Genomic DNA, 13963 nt, shown 5'->3' with positions numbered 1-13963 from the left:
GAGGCGGGGTGTAGACGTCTGCCGCCTGGGGTCGGTGCTCTGGCCTCTCTCTGAGGCGGGGTGTAGACGTCTGCCGCCTGGGGTCGGTGCTCTGGCCTCTCTCTGAGGCGGGGTGTAGACGTCTGCCGCCTGGGGTCGGTGCTCTGGCCTCTCTCTGAGGCGGGGTGTAGACGTCTGCCGCCTGGGGTCGGTGCTCTGGCCTCTCTCTGAGGCGGGGTGTAGACGTCTGCCGCCTGGGGTCGGTGCTCTGGCCTGCGGCTGGCTTTTGCCGGGCGGCCCTTCCTTGCCTCTCGCCATCAACGCCCAGGGCCCGGGTCCTCATCCTACCTGCTCGGGCCCTGAAGCCCCTACAGGAACCTTCCTCCCCACCACCCGGTGACCCCTGGTCTTGACCCCATCCCTCTGCTCTCCCAGGGCCTGGCCACCGGGTCTGGGGTCTGCACATCCTTCCCTCTGAAGGGCTTCTGCTGGTCAGACTTGAAAACCGTGTTTCTCTGGGCCCGTCAGTGCTGCCCGCTGCTTCGTGCTGTCCCGATGCTCTTTCAGAAAACATTAAACTTGGAGCCACGTGTCTCAGCATCACAGCCTCCTCAGTGTGCTCTCCTTGAACCAAACCCTCTTCCTTCCTCGACCCGGCCCCGCACCCCACCTACTGTCCGCTGGAAGTCAGGGGGCCTGCTGCGGGGCACCCGGGGACAAAGCTGGGCACAGGCTGGGCCCTGAACTGCCTTGTGGTTCACAGGAACGCGCTCTGCAGGTTGAGCTGGACGTGGTCTCCTTGGGCGCCCGGTGCTTCCCAGAGCCAGCGAGCGGCCGGCGGGCAGGCCAGGGTGCCAGGGTCCCGGGGCTGCCGTGACAAACGGCCAGAAGCTTGATGTCTTGAAACAACACATTTGTTCTCTTGCAGCTTTAGAGTCCAGAATCTCTGGAGGTGTTGACATGGCCAGGTCTCCTCCCTGTCTGTAGGGAAGGACCCCTCCCTGCTCCTTAGGGCCTTCAGTGGCCCTGGGATTCCGTGGTTGGTGGCTGAGTCACTCCAGTCTCTGTCTTCACGTGGCTTCTTTCTCCCGCCCGTCATACCTCCCTGCCTTTCCCTTATTAAGACACCTGCCATTGGATTTAGGGCCCCTTCTAAACCCAGCATCTCCTCGCAAGGTCCTTAACGACATCGGCGCAAGACCTTATTTCCAAGTAAGGTCACAGTCATGGGTCTCAGGGGCGAGGACTCGGATGTCCCTTTTGCGGGGGGGCTGCAATTCAACCCCCTACAGTGACCTGCAGGCTCGAACACCCCCGCCAAGAGCTTCCTTCACACTCAAGCAGTGAAGAGCCGATGTTCCTTTCTCTTCTCCCCACGGCTTGCCAACCGGGTTAGCGGCCTGGGCCCTGGCCTCGCCGGGAGTGCGGAGGCTGCGCTGCTCCTCTGGTGCCAAGAGGCTGGCAGCAACAGGTGTCCTTCTCTCGCCTGGCTCCGGGATCAGCCTGTGCTCAGCCCTGGCTGGGGCCAGGCAGGAATGGGCAGACACTGCAATTCTGCTCCCAGTAGGATGGAAAGCAGACCCCGCTCCCACAGAGCCACAGCCGTGCAAGAAGGAAGGGCCTCTACGCGGCTGGGGGGAGGGGCTGAGGGTGTTCCCCAAAGAAGCACGGAAGGAATGGGTCAGCTTCATCCGGGTGCCCCAAACTGCTCACATTGTACCGGCCCCTTCCGCGGAGCCCTGGCCTCGGCTAGTAAGGCCCTGACAAACCGTTCTTGGAAAAGACCCGATAAACTCACCCGCAAAACCAATGCGAGCATTATAGCAAAAGGGCTTAAAAACAGTCGGTGACTCAGCCAAAGGAGATTACTGTTTATGCTACAACTTTCAGGTCACTCTGCAGCTGGGGTGGGAGCCGTGAGGAGTGCACTCCCCATCCTATGGGATCTGTGTGTGTGTGCGCATGAAAAGGCAACGGCAGGATGGCAAACTGGTTTGTTGGGGCCATACTAATGGGCATAAAATGAGACCCTCTCCCAGATCATGGAAAAACAACAAAAAGTTAACAGAAAATAATAAAAAAACCAAGATGCCTCCAGATGGCCTCCCTACCTTACACCATATACAAAAATTATCTCGAAGTGGATCAAAGTGCTCCAGATAAGGGCTAAATGCACACAATGCTGAGAAGAAAGTATGGCTGTAAATCATCATCACCTTGTATCAGGCGGTAGTTTCCTAGATGTGACACCAAAACCCAAGTAATTTACAGGGGAAGTAAATCAATTGGACTCCACCAGAATTTAAAATTCTGGACTTCAAAGGACATGACTAAGAAAGTCAAGGGACAACACGGAATGGGAGAAAATATTTGTAAATCGTACATCTGATAGGGGACTTATATCTAGAGGACATTAAGAACTCTTGCAACTCAATGATTAAAAATAATTAAAAAGAGGCAAAGGTTCTCAATCAACGTTTCTCCAACTAGACTAACAGATGACCCAGGAGCACATGAAAAAGACGCTCAGTACCGTTAGCCACCGGGGAAGTGCAAGTCCAAACCACAGTAAGACCGAACTTCACAACCAACAGGACGGTTGTCATCAAAACGACGCATGTGGGCGAGGAAGGAGAGAGGCTGTCAGCCTTGGCCATGGCCGGCCGGAACGTAAAACGGTGCTGCTGCTTCGTAAAGCAGCCTTGTGCTTCCCCAGAACAGTAAGCGTGGAGCTACAGGTGACCCAGCAAGTCCGCTTCTAGGTGGATCCCCGAAAGGAACAACAACATTGTAGACAATGTCCTTGGCAGCAGGATTCATAATTAAGAAAAGCGGAGACAATCCGAATGTCCTTCCGCAGATGAATAAACGAACAAATGGGGTCTGTCCGTGCGACGGGACAACACTCAGCTATGAAGAAAACACGAACACCTGCTGCGCGCAGCACAGACGACCCGCAAACACAGGACGCAAGCGGAAGCAGCCAGTCACAAAAGACCACTCACTGTATGATTCCGCTGATGTGAAACGTCCTGCCCCGGCTAATCTGTAAAGACAGAAAGTAGATGAGAGGGGTCCAGGGGCTGAGCTGCGTGGGGAGAGAGTGACGCTAACAGGGACAGGGTGTTCTTTTCAGACGATGAAAATGTTCTAAAACTGGTGATAGGAGTGGTCATGCCACTGCGTGAATGTACTAAAACCAAGCACTGCGCCCTTGAAATGGGCAATGTTTATGTCGTGTAGATTATATCTCGGCGGTTACAAGCACACGCTCACACACAAACTAGAATGCCTCGCCCTTCTCTGTTGAGGCCTGGGGAGCCCTGGAGCTCCAGACGGGTGACTTTCAGAGCCAGTCTCATTATTCCGGGTGTGGCTCAGGAGGAGGCCGGGGTCCAGGGTTCAGTGAGTTGGGATGGGGTTGTCAGGCTTAGTTCTTCCAAGAGCTTTACTTGACAAGGGTTCTGGAACCAACTGTTGGATGAGATCACACTAACGCAGGAGGCTGACTCAGGTGCCAAGGGAAGCATTCCACAAGGAACAGCTAATTGAGGACCATGCCTTTCTCTCTGATGTCCCCACACAGCTGGAGTAGTGACCTCAGATGCCCTCCATCAGCTGGCCCTGGTCACCAGCCCCTCCTTGGGCTGAATGGAGCAGAGCCCATTTCCCTTTAGGCAGATGGTCAGGCGAGGACAAGAAATTTCCACTTTAGAGGTTTTCACAAATAAGAGTAGAAGTGTGTATATTCTAGATAACTCGGAAACCTTCCTGCAACACGCTCCAACAGTTGAGATAGCCACCAAGTGAGCCGTCCATCGGGTCTGTGATCCTCCTCACTAAAAAGATCCAGCAAGTGTGCCTTGTGTGTGGTGGGGGGGAGCTCAAACTAACATTGTCACCAGCAACCACTGGAACAGCTGTGCTTGCTACACTGGAGGAGATAAACGTAAGACAGAATTGTGGCAGAGAACTTGAAACCAATACTAATTAATAAAATAAATCCAAGGGAACGTCCAGAAGTGAGAAACAGAAGAGACGCGCAGGGCTCTGTGACTCCGCGTGCGGCATGTGTACAGAGCTGAAGGGAAAAGCCAGCAGCTCAGAAGATAGATCAGAAGATCTTCAGAAAGAAGCATGGAGAGACGAAGGGACCGGAGATACAGCGCGGAGAGCGTATTCACAAGGGCGGGGGGAGCCGGAAGGGGAAATGGAAAAATGTTACAGAAACGATATTTGAGAAGAAAGTGGCTGAGAATTTCACCTGAGGGATAAGAGTCACAAAGGCACAGACTTGAGAAACTCAGTGACTCGCAGCATCGTGAATGAAGGCAAGGGTGCACCCAGCACAGACCCGGGGGTGGGGGGAGCAGGAGCCACGACAAACCAAGACAGAGAGGAAAGCTTACCCACGGCAAGGGGGACTGTTTTCTTTCCCAGGAGCGCTGATGAGCCCAGCTGACCTCTGGGCAGAAGGCGTGGAAGCCGCGTGAGAGCGGAACCGCACATTTGAAGAACTAAAAAGTGATAGTTGTTGGTCTCAAGTTCCCTGTGACAGTATAAAAAATAAAGACAGTTTCAAGCCAACGAAACCTAGAAGCCGTTGATGGCAAACCTGCACAAAGTGAATGGGATCCCGGGGGGGATGGTCAGAAAAGCAGACATGAATAATAAAATGGTAATGGGGGGGGGTTAATTCTAAACAAAGAGATCCTGTGGATATAAAGAAAATATGACTTGGGGGTGCCCGGGTGGCTCAGTGGGTTAAGCAGCTGTCTTCGGCTCAGGTCGTGATCCTGGGGTCCTAGGATCGAGCCCTGCGTTGGGCTCCCTGCTCGGCGGGAAACCTGCTTCTCCCTCTCCCACTTGCCCTGCTTGTATGCCTCTCTCTCTGTCAAATAAATAAATAAAATCTTAAAAAAACAAAATTCTCCCGCTCCCTCTGCCCCTCCCCACCCCGCTCACACACGGGTGCACGCCTTCGGTCTTGCTCTCTCTCCAAAAAAGCAAGAAAATCCCAAACCCCCACAAAACCAGCACATCAGACAAAGCAGACATTAATGCATGAAGTGTTACTAGAAACAAAGGTGGTCATTTCGCTACGACTGTTCAGTCAATTCACCAGGAAGAGAGAAGGTCAATTTAAAATCTACACGCGCCTACTAACACACCCTCCGAATACGTAAAGGCAAATGAAGTGGCAGAAACAGATGCAGAATCATAGTGGGAAATTGTATCACACCCTTCTCGGTAGCTGGTAGAAAAATCACATTCTTCTTTTTTTTTTTTAGATTTAGTTATTTATTTTAGAGAGAGAGAGAGAGAGAGCACATGTAAACATGGGAAGGGGCAGAGGGAGCGGGAGAGAGAGCAGATCTCTAGCCATCTCCGTGCTGAGCACAGAGCTGGACTGGGGCTCGATCCCATGACCCTGAGATCATCACCTGAGCCTCAATCAGGAGTCAGGACACTCAAATGACTGAGCCACCCAGGAGCCCCTAAAATAATCCTATTCTTTTAAAAAAAAATCCATAAATAGAGGATTTGAGAAATATGGTAAGAAAATCTAACTTAATGGTCATTTATAGAACACCAACTGCAAAATACACCATCTTCTCAGGCACACATGACCTATTTTTAAAAACTGACCCGGGGGGACACCTGGGTGGCTCAGTGGGCTAAAGCCTCTGCCTTCGGCTCAGGTCATGGTCCCAGGGTCCTGGGATTGAGCCCTGCATTGGGCTCTCTGCTCAGTGGGGAGCCTGCTTCCTCTTCTCTCTCTGCCTGCTTCTCTGCTTACTTGTGATCTCTGTCTGTCAAGTAAATAAATAAAATCTTAAAAAAAAAAAAAAAACTGACCTGGTTTTAGCCATAAAGCAAGTTTTACTTTCAAAGGACTGAACGATACAGAGCATTTTCTCTGGATCTAACCAGTTGTATACTCAAGTATATAACTCAGTGATGCTAAAAATCCAGGACAAAGAGCAAATTAGGGCACCCCCGTATGTGTGGGAGTTAGGAAACATACTTTGAAACAACCCATGGATTAAAAAAACAAATCACAAGGGAATTAGGAAATATCTTGAAATTAATTAAAATGGGGGAAAAAAAAAACCCACGATGGATCAAAACCTGTGGGATAGAGTAAAGCCACGTTCAAGGCACTGCCTTCACTCAGGTTTCACAGATGAAGAAAGGCTGGAAATCAATGAAACGAGCCTTCACTTCAAGAACTTAGGGAAGGAGCATCGAATGGGCCCAAAGAAAGGGAGAGGAAGAAAACAACAAAGATTAAAAAAAAATGCAAAAGGAAGAGAAACAAAGGAAGCACTCCAGATGCTACCGACACGGGAACCACGACGTGCGACGTGCGTGTTAGGGACAACGTCTCGGTAACGCATCCGGAAAATGACTTGAAATGAGCACTTCCCTGTTTCCAAAAACCCCAACTCCCAACCGTGACGCAGGAGGAAAGGGAAGCTCTGAAGACTCCAGAAAGAATCAAATAGAATCGGTAAGGGAAAAGCTTCTAACGGAATCAGCTCGTGGCTCAGATTGCTTTACGCGTGAATTTTTACCAAAGGTTTGCACACCAGCAACCGTAATGAATCCTCCTCTGGGCTCTCCCAGAGGAGAGCAAAGGGCATATCCCCCCCAGTTTCAGGAGGTGATCGTAGTGTTGGTGCCAGCACCCGGAGGGGGGGCACCGAGGAGAGGGAGGTCAGACGCAAACCAGGTTTATTGTGGGAAGGCAGGCTTGGAGAGCACGGTGAAGTCAGCGCGTTTTAGCACATTAACTGGGACTTACAGGGAACATGTTTGATGAGACTCAATCTCCACTCGGGGATGCAAGGGTCTCCGTAAACCTGCTGCGGAACAGGGTTCCCTTGCCTTTTTTTTTTTTTTTTCCTGTGGGGAGCCTAATGTGGGGCTCGATCCCAGGACTCTGGGATTGTGACCTGAGCGAAGGCAGATGCCTAATGACGGAGCCACCCAGGTGCCCCAAGGGGTTCCCTTGCCTAATAAAGCACCCCTGCGGAAAACCCGCCAGCACACACCTAACTCCAGGGGAAGTGTGGAAAGCTCTCTCTCTCTCGGAGACTGCAGGCAAGGCATGGACCCTCTGAGGACACGCACCCGCCGTTGCTCTGGAAGTCTCGCCCAGTGCGGTAAGGAAGGGGAAGTCGGTACAGGAGGTAAGGATAGAACAGGAGGAAATAAAATTGCCGTCACTCGCAGTTGACGAGTTACACAGAAGATCCAGAAGAATGTGCAGGTCATCGCGGTGGGAGGCGGTGGGGGCGATGCGCACGGCGCTGCCCCAGCAGCAAGCCGAAGGCTGAAAGCAAACGCTGAATCCGTTGTCATTTGTCCGTAACAAACCACTTAAAACACTCAGTATCTTAAACGGACCCACAACTCCTGTTTCTCGTGAGTCTGGAGGGTGGCTGGGTGCTCCGTTCTGCTGGTGTTCGGCCCCCGAGAAGGAAACACCGAGGCAGGGCTGGGTGTGGACGAGAGTCATAATTATCAGTCTACAGTCAGGAACAGCCAGATGGAAGAGGTACAAAGGGCAGAGGATGTGGGAAGGGGTGCGGGGGTTCCACGCACTCGCTGGGAGGGGGGAGGCGTGCTGCCCTTCCAGCACCTCCCTGGGATCACCAACCCCAAAGCTCTCCCAAGCCTGGAGCTCAGGGGTTTGTGCACGGATGTCATTCTACAGGCACGGTTGGTTCCATCCCGGGCTGGTGCTGATGAGCTCAGGTCAGTCCCTTTCCCCTCCCAGGAGGTGTGTGTGGGGGAGTCTCAGACGTTCCAGCTCCAGATCAAGCCCCCGCCCCATGGTTAGGGGCTTTCCAAAAGTCTGGGAAGTCCCCCTGACACAAACTCTGGTGTGGCTGAAAGGGGCTTATTATGAATAACAAAAGACACCTTTAGGGCTCTTACATTTAGGAAATTTCCAAGGGTTTAGGAGCTCTGTGCCAGAAATGGAGGCCAAATATACACTCTTTTTTTTTAAAGGTTTTATTTATTTATTTGAGAAAAGAGAAAAAGAGCAAGCAGTGGGAGGGAGAGGGAGAAGCAGACTCCCCGCCGAGCAGGGAGCTCAACACGGGACTGGATCCCAGGACCCTGAGATCATGAGCTGAGCGGAAGGCTGACAGACACTCCACCGCCTGGGGGGCGACTCCAGGTGCCCCCCACCCCCCGCTCCAAGTAGGCATTTATTACTATCAAATCACAACATCACAGAGCCCCAGGCAGACTCAAGCACGTATGGACACTGAGTTTCCAGAAAGGAGCCCTGCAGAGCACTGGACGAGGGCGAGTCTTTCCAAAAACCACAGAGTGACTGGGGATCCGTGTGGTCAAATAGAAGACGGGCCCTCCTCCCCCCGTCATAAACAACGACTCCAGCCGGCCTGCAGGTCTGAAGGTGAAAGGCACAACAGTAGCGCTTCTAGAAAACAACCGGACGGAGCGTTCCGTGTGGTCGTGCATTTGGGGTAGCGAAATCCGTTTTGAAAAACACATGAACGTAATAATTACAACAGACGAGACCGATGAATCCTCCTGCGGCAAAATCCAGGGCCGTGTGGATGGCACAGGGAGAAGCTAACGGAACTCGCGTAGTCTTCAGAACTCCATGGAAATGTTAGTGCTGCCTAAGTGATGAGGGAGCAGGAGGCTGGCTGAGGACAAAGCAAAAGCTGGCGCCTTGCACCCCCTCTTCACCCGCTCCCCTCCATATGTGTAGCATTCCTCAGGCACCCCTGATCACCATAAAACGATAAATAGTTAACTTGCAGGGATCGCAATCCTGCAGGACAGGAATCTCCCTTGCTCTACAGATGTCGTAGAGACCTAAACAGGGAGGTTACCTTATCAATAGCACAAATTTCCAGAGGCAAATAACTCTTGGTTCCTGAAGCCCTAATGTCCCCCTCCCACCATAAACTGGAGGAGACTGAGGTAGAAGGGAAGGTAAATGATAGCCGGATCATAATGCCCCACCAAGAATCCCCCATTATCTTGATGTTAGTGCCTGACCTAAAGACGACATTGATCAAGCCATAATGGCAAAGACTCCCCCCTGGCACCTTGTAGACCCTCCCTAGCATGTGAGAACTCTGTTGAAATCTCCCGTTCCTTCACCACCTCCCCCCAACCGTGGGGTATATAACATGCCCACCCTCACAACCCGGGGCAGCAGCTCTTCCTGCCCACGGGTCCTGTCCCCGGGCTTTAGTAAACCACCATTTTGCACCAACGACGTCTTAAGAATTCTTTCTTTAGTCGTCGGCTCCGAACCTCCTCACCCCACCGAACCTGACTTAGGTTCTGGGACTTCATCATAAGGACACCTGCGGGACGGGGTGGAACCCTTCTCGGAGAGACATGCATCCCCCCGCCCCCCGGCTGCATGTGCACGAAAACAAGAAGGATTTACAAATTAAGTGAACCTAACTGTCCGCTTCTGAAACCAGAAAAAGAACAGAGTAAATCCAAAGAAAATAAGAGGAAAGAAAATACAGGCAGAGGTTAGGGAAAGAGAAAACAAACCAAAAAACAGAACAGACCGGAGTGCTGGTGCTTTGAAAAGACTAATAAAATAGATCGTCCCTCGGCAAAAAGTGGCAAGAAAAAAAAGAGAAGGAAACCCAAATAAACAACAGTGGAATTAAAGAGAGGGCATCTCCGAGAGAGGAAAAACTGGGATCAGGAAGGACTTAATACCCCCCCATTTGAAAACCTCTATGAAATGGACACTTTGCTAGGAAAACATTTATTAGCAAAACTGGCCCAGGAAGAGAGGAAAATCTGAACAGGCCAGAGACCAAAAAAGGGAGATGACATGTTAAAGACCTACCCCCAGGGGCGTCTGGAAGTTATAAGTCTGCAAAATACACACACCCCACCCCTAAATGTGACGATTATTATCTAAAAATGTAGGAGAAATTCCTCCTGACCTTAACGCTGGGACAGCCCTCAATAGAAAATAGCCAACTCATAAAACAATGTTAGTAATTTGACCATCTCGGATCTGAAATGCCGATCCAACTGGATACCTTCAAAGAATTCAAAAGAAACAGAGCACAGCAGGGCGCCTGGGTGACTCAGTCCGTGAAGCCTCTGCCTTGGGCTCAGGTCACAATGCCAGCGTCCTGGGATCCAGCCCCGCCTGGGGCTCTCTGCTCAGCGGGGAGCCGGCTTCTCCCTCTCCCTCTGCTCCTCCCCTCTGCTTGTGCTCTCTCTCAAATAAATTAATAAAAAAATCTTTTTTTAAATCTTTAAAATTAGGGGCGCTTGGGTGGCTCAGTGAGTTAAAGCCTTTGTCTTCGGCTCAGGTCATGATCTCAGGGTCCTGGGATTGAGCCCCCACATCGGACTCTCTGCTCGGCAGGAAGCCTGCTTCCCCCTCTCTCTCTACCTGCCTCTCTGCCTACTTGTGATCTCTGTCTGTCAAATAAATAAATCTTTAAAAAAATATTTAAAATTAAAAAAGTATGCAGCCCATGTATTTGCTCTGTCTACATGTGTATGAAGCAAAATGAGTGTATCTGGGACACGTGGCACACCCCCACATCGGCAAGGAAAACACCCCAGCGGCAATGGGCAAGGGCTTCAACAGGGGCAGAGGAGTTCATTTCCAAATGGCCGGCCGAGAAACAGAGCCAACACCGACGCACCCATCAGGTGAGCCACAAATCCGTAAGTTAACAGCGCCCAGAGGCGTGCGGTGACGGTGACGCAGCCTTACCCGTGCAGGGAAGAGTGGCGAGGCCGGAGCCCCTTTGGACCGGCTCCCGAGTGGCTGTCGAGTCCGGAAATGCGTGGGGATTACTGTGTCTGTGTCCAGTAAAGAAACACCAATCAACCACGGGTGCCCAGGAAGATTCATAGGACGACATTCTTTTTTTTTTTTTTTTAAGATTTTATTTATCTATTTGACAGAGAGAAATCACAAGTAGATGGAGAGGCAGGCAGAGAGAGAGAGGGAAGCAGGCTCCCTGCCGAGCAGAGAGCCCGATGCGGGACTCGATCCCAGGACCCTGAGATCATGACCTGAGCCGAAGGCAGCGGCTTAACCCACTGAGCCACCCAGGCGCCCCAGGACGACATTCATTTTAACATTAAAAAACATGAAAGCAAAGGCAAGCTTGCTGTGGACAAGCCCACCGACCAGTCGGGGTAAGCAGCCGCTGATGCCGTCAGGAAGCGACGTGTTTAGCAACATGCAAATGCACATATTAGAGCCCCATAAATCAGCACGACTCGACTTAAAGAATATGTCTGCGGCGGGGGCGGAGAAGATACGGAGTAATCGGTATAACATGATACTATTTTTTAAAAAAGATTTTATTTATGTATTTGACAGAGAGAGATCACAAGTAGGCAGAGAGGCAGGCAGAGAGAGAGAGAGGAGGAAGCAGGCTCCCTGCTGAGCAGAGAGCCCGATGCAGGGCTCGATCCCAGGACCCTGGAATCATGACCTGAGCTGATGGTAGAGGTTTAACGCACTGAGCCACCCAGGTGCCCCAACATGATACTATTTTCGTGAGCTACACCTCATCTCCAGGTGCCTACCTGTGCTTGAAAGGATTTACAACATCTGGAAGGACACAGGCCTGACCGAGGACATCAGTGAAACGCAGGGGCGTCTCTGAGGTACAGGAGGCAGGGGACCCACAGGGCGGTGGGTTAAAAGGAACATTAGCTTTAACCAGAGCACTCTACATTTCCAGGAGGAGGAAATGGGTGTCACGTGTGTGTAGGGACCCAGCGAGGGCAGGCACCCCACGTATGCTACTGCACTGTCGGACAGTGAGCTCAAGTCCACAGCTGGAGCCACACAGGCAGGCCGTGTGCTGGGGGCAGGGGGCGGGGGGGGGGGCGGAAGGGGCGGGGGCGGGGGAGAGGGGCATGTCCTGGATTTTATCTGGAAATCCTCCCAGGTAAGGTTTTAGGGGGCCCAGCCAGATCTCAGAGACGGCTGGAGCTCCAGGAGGGACCAAAGTGACCTCAAGGCAGACATGCGGACCTCCAGGCTTGTCCTGATCCCCAGGCAGACCAGGAGCCACAAGGGTCTTCCGGGAAGGCTGCAAGCTGGAGCCAACACGGAGGCCACAAGACCTGCTCTTCCCTATCCCCCCAGACCAGAGGCCAGTCCTGTGCACACGAACAGAAAAGAGAGACCCGAGAATATATTTTCCCCCAGAAACGGAGCATTACCTACGGGCTGTTGAGTATATCTCTAAGAATTATGTTTTGATGGTTAGGAGGAAAAGTTGATTTATTTAGTAATTGCGAAGCTGCAGGTAATCGCTTGTGAAGAGCTGGTTAAGTACAGCCCAGATCAAGACTCCCCATTCCCTGTGCTCACCTGATCACAGCCGGAGCGAGCTGTGTGGCCCCGCTCCCCCTTCTCCTGGCCAGCTTTCCAGGGCTTTGCAATCTGTCCTCCCCTCGGACCACCGTCTCCTGCTCCACAGCGACCTGCCTTCCGTGCAGCGTGGCAACCTTCGTCACCCTCTCACACTTGGGGTTGATGGAAGCTTGGGTTTATGGAAGCTTGGGGTTGATGGAAGGTTGGGGTTGATGGAAGGTTGGGGTTATTGGAAGCTTGGGGCCTTCTAAAGTTCAAAGTCTGCAAGCATCGTAAAGAGGCCCACTCAGCTTGGGTTGGGCGGCACCTGCAGCCCAGCGCTGGACACTCCCAGCTGCACTAAGGGGGTTTGGTGGCAGAGTGAGGAGAGCCTCAGGCTAGCCCAAGATTGGTGCGTGGGCCCCAGTCCCATATCTGGCCTCCTTGGACTTCCTGCTTCTGAAAGGGAAGGTCAACCACCTCCATTCTGACCTCAGTCTGTACTTTCTGGTTAAATTCTTCCTTGCGGCTTATCTCCTAACTCAGGCAAAAGACCCTGCGGGCACAGCATCCCGTGGTAGGAACCGAAACTACTCCCTTAAGCTATAAGGACTGTCCTGAGCCAGCAAGACCCCGTGTGATCAACCCCCCGACGACGGTCAGCCTGGCCTTCCCTGCCCACCTGCGCGCACCCCCCACCCTCGTGGCAGGCTGTCCTCATTTAACCCTAGCGGCTTCAGCACCCGGGAGACAGTCAGACGCTGTCTTCGGCCTCTCGGAAGCAGGCTCCCTTCTCGGTTCCCCACCACTCGTCTCTGCCTTTGGATTCTGTCAGCGGGCGGCGGCTGAGCCGGGTCCGTTTGGGACCCCCGGGGCCAGGGGCTCCTGCACCCCCCGGCCCGCCGCGCCGCTCCTCCCCGCGCAGGCCTCCTTCCTCCGCATTCACCGGGAGGCCGGGGACGGGCATCCGGGAGACAGCCTCGGGGCGCAGACGTGGGTGCGGGGACGACCCGGCCTCGGGAACACGACGCCGCGTCGGCCGGCGGCCGTGCGGCTGCGAGCGGCTCCGGCCTGCGTCTTTCAGCGGGGAGCAGGCGGTCTCTGCGGGGTTCGGCGATCTCCCAACCCCCACCCCGCGGAGGAGCCGGTCGTGCCTCGCTGGGCGCGCACCCCGCATCGGGACACCGGCCTCCTCCTCGGCCGTCCTGGAGCTGGTCGCAGCGTCCGGCCGAGCGCCCCGCTAACTACAGCTCTTGTCCGTGTTCACACCCGAGCGAGACCCCGGATTTCATCTCCTCCGAAGAGCGCCTGTGAACCGGGTCGGACGAACCGAATCTGACGGCCGCGGCTCACCGACTTCGCGACTCCCCGGACACCGCGCTTCGGCTCAGAGGGCAGGTGGGGGCCGCGCGGCGCAAGCCAGGGCGCCGGCGCAGCCGCGGCCCCGCCCCGAGCGCCGGAGCCACGCCCCGAGCCGCGCCGCCCCGCCCGAGCCCCGCCCCTCCCCGTCTCGGCCCCGCCCCCAGGCCGCCCTCCTGCTACAAAGTCCCCGCCACCCGCGGCGGCGCCCAGAGAGCGCGCAGGGAGTCCGCGGGGCCGGACGGGGCGGGGCGGCCG

Source organism: Mustela putorius, unplaced genomic scaffold (assembly GCF_011764305.1).
Source record: "Mustela putorius furo isolate JIRA1106 unplaced genomic scaffold, ASM1176430v1.1 tig00000873_pilon_pilon_pilon, whole genome shotgun sequence".
NCBI classification, from domain to species: Eukaryota; Metazoa; Chordata; class Mammalia; order Carnivora; family Mustelidae; genus Mustela; species Mustela putorius.
Note: the sequence above shows the minus strand (reverse complement) of the source record.